Raw genomic sequence first — 7,021 nt, forward strand, 5'->3', positions numbered from 1 at the left:
ATGACGTATGCGTAAAAAAATTCCAAAGTCCAAAAAAGCGTATTTTGGTCACTTTTTATAACATTAAAAAATGAATAAAAAGTGATCAAAAAGTTCGATCAAAACGAAAATCATACTGATAAAAACTTAAGATCACGGCGCAAAAAATGAGTCCTCATACCGCCCTGTATGTGGAAAAATAAAAAAGTTATAGGGGTCAGAAGATGACATTTTTAAACGTATAAATTTTCCTGCATGTAGTTATGATTTTTCCAGAAGTGCGACAAAATCAAACCTATATAAGTAGGGTATCATTTTAACCGTATGGACCTACAGAATAATGATAAGGTGTAATTTTTACCGAAATATGCACTGCGTAGAAACGGAAGCCCCCAAAAGTTACAAAATGGTGTTTTTTCTTCGATTTTGTCGCACAATGATTTTTTTTTCCGTTTCGCCGTGCATTTTTGGGTAAAATGACTAATTTCACTGCAAAGTAGAATTTACAACGCAAAAAATAGGCCATAATATGGATTTTTTGGTGGAAAATTGAAAGGGTTATGATTTTTAAAAGGTAAGGAGGAAAAAACGAAAGTACAAAAACAGAAAAACCCTGAGTCCTTAAGGGGTTAAAGTCACAGGAGAATAAAGTCCATGACTTTGGTAAACAATTTATTTATTTATTTAAAATCTTTGTCCGGACATTAGTTACTGTTTAAAATACTTTGTCTGCCAGGGGAGCACCAAAAAAGCAGCTATCTTTTCTTCTTTTTGATGTAAATTTGAATGGCAGTGATTGTATGGTGTCCAGATAGGGAAAATAAACTTATCATTCTCATGTTTTCTAATTTTTTTAGAGCTTTGTGTTTCATCTGCTTCAAAAGGAGGATTTGAGAAGGAGCCCAGTAGATCGTTTTCATTAAACGCTATGCGGAACACCCTGTACCGAATAGGCATCTTATTCACCGGTAAGATGAGAATCACAGGAGTTTGCCGTGACACTGTCAGTGACTATGTTTTTTACTCCATCTTGAGAGCCTGCAGTCAGATGGATGTAGATCATTGTTTCCCAACCAGTGTGCCTCCAGCTGTTGCAAAACTGCAACTCTTAGCATGCCCGGACAGTTGTATGCATTGAACATTGTACATACTCTGGATGTATCCTCTTATACATTTATTGGGGATTGCTGGAAGGACATTTAAAGGGGTACTCCACCCCTAGACATCTTATCCCCTATCCAAAGGTATTGAAGGGACTGACCGTGACATGACGAGGGGGTGGGGCCATGACATCACAATCTTCCGGCCCCTGTATCGCCAGTTCCTTCGCTCCTTGCAGCAGATGACAGGGGTGCTGCAAGAGAGAACGTGGGGGCTCCCAGCAGTAGGACCCCCACGATCAGACATCTCCCCCCCTAGACATCTTATCCCCTATACAAAGGATAGGGGATGAGTACCCTTTTAATGGAAAGTCGTAATTGCACATCTATTGCACATTTATTCTACAGCATATATATTGCAAATTATTTGCATATCTAACTATTTGCATATATTACACATTTAAACTCTTGCAGTTAGAGGTTGTATATCCAGTGTACAGTGCACTGTAGTCATTTAAAGTGGTAATACACCTGCATACATATATCTGTTTATCTATATATTTGTGCATCCCGAGATTGCACCTTACAGGTCATTAAAACGCTAAATGAATAGACGTTCAAAAACCAGTCAGTGCAACTCATCATTTTGGTCTCCAATTCTCAAACTCAAATTCTCACCCACGGAGGATTAAATGAGAATCTTTCGTGTTTAAGGGTACGTTCCCACACGGCGTATTTTGCTGCGTATTTGCTGCGTATTTGGTGCTGCATATTTTCCTACCCATTGACTTCAACAGAGAAAATAAAATACGCAGCAGCAAATACGCAGCAAATACGCAGTGTGGGAATGTACCCTAACACTGGAATGGGGTGGTGCACTGTTCACTACCCGAAGATACTGCCACATCGGGTCAATGCATAGGGCGACGGAAGCAAGCTTCCAAATCAGCTCCCTTTCTCAAAAATCCATTTAATTTATGGTCCCCAGATAGGGAACGTATCAGTATGTGCTCACAAGTCACCCAAGTGCAAGTATTCACACAAAAAAAAACGTGCCTGAGGATGCGATCTGTCGCAAGATCCTTTTTTTTTTACACTTGATCTAAGCCAAAAGGCCTAGAGGGGATAACCGGGAAAGGGGTGGACCCAACCATGTCCCCTTCATGAGCACTCACATTACTCATAGGAATGGAAGGAAGGCTGGCAGCCAACCAGCCTCCCATACACTCTCTGGGTGGGTGGCAGTCAGCCACCCATACATACATACAGCACAGGCTAAACCCACATCATCACTTAAAAAAAGGACAGGCGACCATTGCACTCTGATGGAGCATTTAGCAATGCAATCCATAGCCTGGCTTTTGCCTGAACCCCCATCACTCCTCCTCTTGCATATAAGACAATATTTCAGATCTGCATATGAAAACAACACGCCTACCTTTGTTGCACATAGCTGCCTGCCTGTCTCTAGTTACCCCACTGGCTGTAGCTGCGTCCCTTCCGACATGGAATAACACCAACTGTAACGATAAACTGAAAATTAACAGTATAAACCTGCATCATTTTGGACTCTGGTATTTGCTGAATCCGGGTAACCTGACAACCGATGGTGGTGCCGCTGGTGATTCTGGTGATTTTTTTCCTTCTGTCATTCAGACTTTCATTCATTCGATCTCACTCACTCACTTGCTTTAACTCATTTGTTCTCACTCACTCAATTACTCACTCAATCACTCACTCACTAAGTCAGTCTCTCTCTCTCTTTTTCTTTTTATATATATTTTTTTCCGTCTTCTTCTTCTTCTTTTTCTTCTTCAGACCCTGTCATAGCACTAATGCCTTTCCAATACCACCAGCAGATGGAGACACTTCATTGCAACATTGGTTGTGAGCAGCAGTTTCTAAAAACAAATGCCTCATGGCGGATTTCCCATCCATCAATGGATGGTAAATTTTGTTTTTATCATTCACTGACCACAGAAACCAATGCATGGTCAAGCAACAGCAATGACACACCCTTGTGTATAGGCATGAGACCCTCACGTCATTTAACAGGATTCAGCACCACCCACAAGACAGCTACCTGTCATGTCATGTCAAACCTGCACAGGTGTGCTAGATTATTATTATTTAGTTTTATTTTATTTTTTACACCAATCAGTGTGCAAACATGGTCATTAAAACGCTAAATGAATAGACGTTCATAAACCAGTCAGTGCAACTCATCATTTTGGTCTCCAATTCTCAAACTCAAATTCTCACCCACAGAGGATTAAATGAGAATCTTTCTTGTTTAACACTGGAATGGGGTGGTGCACTGTTCACTACCCGAAGATACTGCCACATCGGGTCAATGCATAGGGCGACGGAAGCAAGCTTCCAAATCAGCTCCCGTTCTCAAAAATCCATTTTAGGCTGGGTTCACACTACGTTTTTCAACTAAGGTTCCCGCATACGTTTTCTATCAAAAACCGTATGGGGAAAAAAACGGATGGAACAGTATGGGAAAAAGTAAACCGTATGGGTTTTTAAACAGTATACTGTTTTTAAAAGTGCATACTGTTCCGTCCGTTTTTGTAGAAAAAAAACCCATACGTTTTTGAAAATTTTGTCCATTTTTAATGGGAGGGGTCTTGGGTGGGGACTTTAGGATTCAAATGCGCATGTGCAAAGTAAAAACGTATACGTTTTTCCCGTATGGAACCGTATACATGTGCGTTTCCCATTGACGTCCATGTTAAAAAAAACGTATGCAGTTGCAGTACGGTTTTTAAACCGGAGTCAAAACCGTGGTTGACCACGATTTTGTCTCCGGTTTAAAAACCGTACTGCAACCGCATACGTTTTTTTAACATGGACGTCAATGGGAAACGCACATGTATACGGTTCCATACGGGAAAAACGTATACGTTTTTACTTTGCACATGCGCATTTGAATCCTAAAGTCCCCACCCAAGACCCCTCCCATTAAAAATGGACAAAATTTTCAAAAACGTATGGGTTTTTTTCTACAAAAACGGACGGAACAGTATGCACTTTTAAAAACAGTATACTGTTTAAAAACCCATACGGTTTACTTTTTCCCATACTGTTCCATCCGTTTCTTTCCCCATACGGTTTTTGATAGAAAACGTATGCGGGAACCTTAGTTGAAAAACGTAGTGTGAACCCAGCCTAATTTATGGTCCCCAGATAGGGTATGTATCACATATCAAAGTGATAACAACAGATATTTGATTGAATATACCTTTACTACCAATCAAATGTCATTCACGTACACAATAAATAATACATTCAGGGCCGGACTGGTTGTGAAAACCAGCACTGGAAAAAATTACATACCAGCCACATAGTGTTGCGTCATTATACCAGCACGTCGTAATTTTCTCGTTCATAAAAGGTTAAATCTTGCATTTTAACATCTTCAGGACATAGGGCGTATGGATACGCCCTGCATTCCGAGTCCTTAAGGACCGAGGGCGTATCCATACGCCCGTGGGAATTCCGGTCCCCACCGCTAGCCGGTTGGTGGACCGAAGCCGGATGCCTGCTGAAATCGTTCAGCAGGCATCCCGGCATATCTCCCAGGGGGGTCATTATGCCCCCCCATGTTGGCGATCGCCGCAGATCGCTGGACAATTCAGTCCAGCGATCTGCGGCGATTCCGGGTCAATCGGGTCTCCAGTAACCCGGTGACCCGGAATTACTGGCTGTGGCGGAACAGCCACAGCCTGCCACCTCACGATCGCCCTGATTCGTCAGCCGGATTACCGGCCGACCAATCAGGGCGCCTGCTGCGGGTGTCACTCCCGCACCCGCTCCGCCCCTCTTCCGGAGGACGTGAGCGGGTGCGGGACGTGCGCCCCGGGTGCTGGGGACCCCGATCCCCGCCATCAAAGTTGGGATCGGGGCCCCAGGAGCAGCGGCGGCAACGACGACGAGGGACTGACCTCATGCGGCGTGGATCGTTGGAGGTGAGTGACAGCCTCCTGCTGTTGCTTAGCAACAGCTCCCAGCATGCAAAAAGGGCATGCTGGGAGCTGTAGTTATGCAACAGCAGAGACAGACCACCACAACTCCCAGCATTCCCTTATGGGCATGCTGGGACTTATGGTTTTGCAACAGCTGGAGGCACATTTTTTGTATGGAAAAGTTTACCTTCAGCTGTTGTATAACTACAACTCCCAGCTTGCACAAATAGCTAAAGTGCATGCTGGGAGTTGTAGTGGTGCATCTGCTGGTTGCATAACTACAACTCCCAGCATGCCCGTTGGCTGTCGGTGACTGCTGAGAGTTGTAATTTTGCAACAGCTGAAGGCACACTGGTTGTGAAACTTAGTTTTTTTTTTTTTTTTACCTAACTCAGTGTTTCACGACCGGTGTACCTCCAGCTGTTGCAAACTCCAACTCTCAGCAGTCAATGTACACCATGCACCGTACATGCGGGGAATTGTAGTTTTGCAACAGTTGGAGGCACACTGGTTGTGAACACTAAGTTAGGTCACAAACTCATTGATACATAACCAGTGTGCCTAAAGCTGTTGCAAAACTAAAACTCTCAGCATGTACAGTCTGTCAGCGGATGTCCCCCCCCCCCCCAATGTGAATGTACAGGGTACACTCACATGGGCGGAGGATTACAGTGAGTATCTGGCTGTAAGTTTGAGCTGCCGCAAATTTTCTGCCGCAGCTCAAACTGCCAGCGAGAAACTACTGTGAACCCCCGTCCGTGCGACTGTACCCTAAAAACACTACACTACACTAACAAAAAATAAAAAGTAAAAAACACTACATATACACATACCCCTACACAGCCCCCCTCCCCAATAAAAATGAAAGCGTCTGGTACGCCACTGTTTCCAAAACGGAGCCTCCAGCTGTTGCAAAACAACAACTCCCAGTATTGTCGGACAGCCGTTGACTGACCAGGCATGCTGGTAGTTTTGCAACAGCTGGAGGCACCCTGTTTGGGAATCACTGGCGTAGAATACCACTATGTCCACCCCTATGCAAGTCCCAAATTTAGGCCTCAAATGCGCATGGCGCTCTCACTTTGGAGCCCTGTCGTATTTCAAGGCAACAGTTAAAGGTCACATATGGGGTATCGCCATACTCGGGAGAAATTGTGTTACAAATTTTGGGGGGTATTTTCTGCTTTTACCCTTTTTGGGAAAACAAGCATTTTAGGTAAAACATTTTTTTTTTTTTTACATATGCAAAAGTCGTGAAACACCTGTGGGGTATAAAGGTTCACTTAACCCTTGTTACGTTCCCCGAGGGGTCTAGTTTCCAAAATGGTATGCCATGTGTTTTTTTTTTGCTGTTCTGGCACCATAAGGGCTTCCTAAATGCAACATGCCCCCTAAAAACCATTTCAGAAAAACGTACTCTCCAAAATCCCCTTGTCGCTCCTTCCATTCTGAGCCCTCTACTGTGCCCGCCGAACACTTTACATAGACATATGAGGTATGTCCTTACTCGAGAGAAATTGGGCTACTACAAATACAAGTAAAAATGTTGTCCTTTTACCCCTTGTAAAAATTCAAAAATTGGGTCTACAAGAACATGTGAGTGTAAAAAATGAAGATTGTGAATTTTCTCCTTCACTTTGCTGATATTCGTGTGAAACACCTAAAGGGTTAAAACGCTGACTGAATGTCATTTTGAATACTTTGGGGGGTGTAGTTTTTATAATTGGGTCATTTATGGGGTATTTCTAATATGAAGACCCTTCAAATCCACTTCAAACCTGAACTGGTCCCTGAAAAATACCAAGCTTGAAAAGGATGGCAGTAAGGATGCAAGTATCAACAAAAATTTACCACTATGTTAAAGTAGAATATGTCACGAAAAAACAATCTTGGAATCAGAATGATAACTAAAAGCATTCCAGAGTTATTAATGTTCAAAGTGACAGTGGTCAGATGTGCAAAAAACGCTCC

The 7,021-nt window shown here is 43.1% G+C and overlaps 1 pseudogene; it reads right to left on the reverse strand.

Annotated features, from left to right (window-relative positions):
- Positions 1 to 1,947: 1,947 nt before the first annotated feature.
- LOC130288229 (U2 spliceosomal RNA) lies at positions 1,948 to 2,206 on the reverse strand (annotated as a pseudogene).
- Positions 2,207 to 7,021: the final 4,815 nt, after the last annotated feature.

Source organism: Hyla sarda, chromosome 8 (assembly GCF_029499605.1).
Source record: "Hyla sarda isolate aHylSar1 chromosome 8, aHylSar1.hap1, whole genome shotgun sequence".
In the NCBI taxonomy this organism is placed as follows: domain Eukaryota; kingdom Metazoa; phylum Chordata; class Amphibia; order Anura; family Hylidae; genus Hyla; species Hyla sarda.